Here is a 1,317-nt window from a genome sequence, read left to right on the forward strand (position 1 = left end):
AGAACCGCGTGACCGCCAGCACGTCGAGGGGCTGCCGAGGGCTGTGCTGGGCTGGCCTCATCACTCAGTCAGGACGGGCACCGTCCTCGCTCCCGCTGCCCGGGCAGGCATGGATGAGGAGATGAAGCAGGAAGATCCCACCCCACTGCCCAGGGCTCTCTCTACACACCCGTTAAATAACAGTCCCCTGGGCAAAACTGCCTGGAGAGGGACAGGGAGGGGCCAGAGGACACGTGCACCGGGGGCCACAGGAGCCGCCTGAGTATGTGCTGTGTGCTGTGCGTGAGCCAGGGCAACCCTGCAACACTGACCATTCACAGTGGCCACCCAAGTGAGTCTGCCCCAAAGCATGGCGGGACGAGCGGTGTCAGCTGTGTTAGGCCTCCCGACAGGTGGCACAGGTGGCGTGGCAGGGCTTGAGGGGTGGAGACGGGAACGCGGGGGTGGGGGGGGCTCTCCTGACACCTCAGTTCCTGACACCTCCCCAAGGCCCTTGCCTGGGGCCCAGGTTCCCATGACTCAAGGCAATAGGACTTGCCTCAAGCAAATCACAGTGGCTTTCGAACCCATCACAGCTCTACCATGGGCAAAGCAGGCCCATGCGTGGGGAGAGCAGGTAGAGCCAGTGGAGTTAAGAACCAAGGGCTTCTAAGCAGTTTCTTTGCAAAAAACCCTGGCCACTTCAGAGGGCTTCCTTGGAGCACGAAGTCATGTAAGTTGGGAAGCGCTTGCTCTGAGAATGGAGTGGCCTGGCCCTACACATCAGGCCCTCGGAGTTCAGACACCGCGGCTGGAAACCATCTCCTGGATAAGAGCCACCTGCCCGAGGCACTGAGGACCCTTCCGCCAGGGAGGGCGCTGTCCAGCCCGGGCCGCACACGCTGGTGAACAGCCTGCACACCTGGCTGGTGGCCCTGGTCTGCACCCCCCTCCCAGCAGTTCTTGGCAGCGTTAGAGCAACAGGGAGGAAAACTTTTAAAGTCTGTGCTGGTGGTGAAGGAGAGCGGGAATGAGCAGGGACGCTGGAGAGGTTTGCAGGAAGACGGTGGGTAGAGAGGAAGGAGAAATGCAAGGCCGGAGGGCCTGGTCCCATCCCGACCCGGGTCCCTAGGCCTGGAGGGGCCTGGGATGGCTGGCGAGTAGGCTCCTTTACGCACACCTCCGGGGGCGCCCTCCTTGCCGTGTCTGTAGGAAGAGCACCCGTGGAGTGGACGGTAGACAGCCAGTGAGGCCATTGAGGGCCTTTTATGAACATCACAGTTTTTGCATGGACTTCCCTGGGGAGATAGAGGGGCTTCAGCTTCCATCAGGCAGTCC

The sequence above is a fragment of the Myotis brandtii genome, unplaced genomic scaffold (genome assembly GCF_000412655.1).
Source record: "Myotis brandtii unplaced genomic scaffold, ASM41265v1 scaffold419, whole genome shotgun sequence".
Lineage (NCBI taxonomy): Eukaryota > Metazoa > Chordata > Mammalia > Chiroptera > Vespertilionidae > Myotis > Myotis brandtii.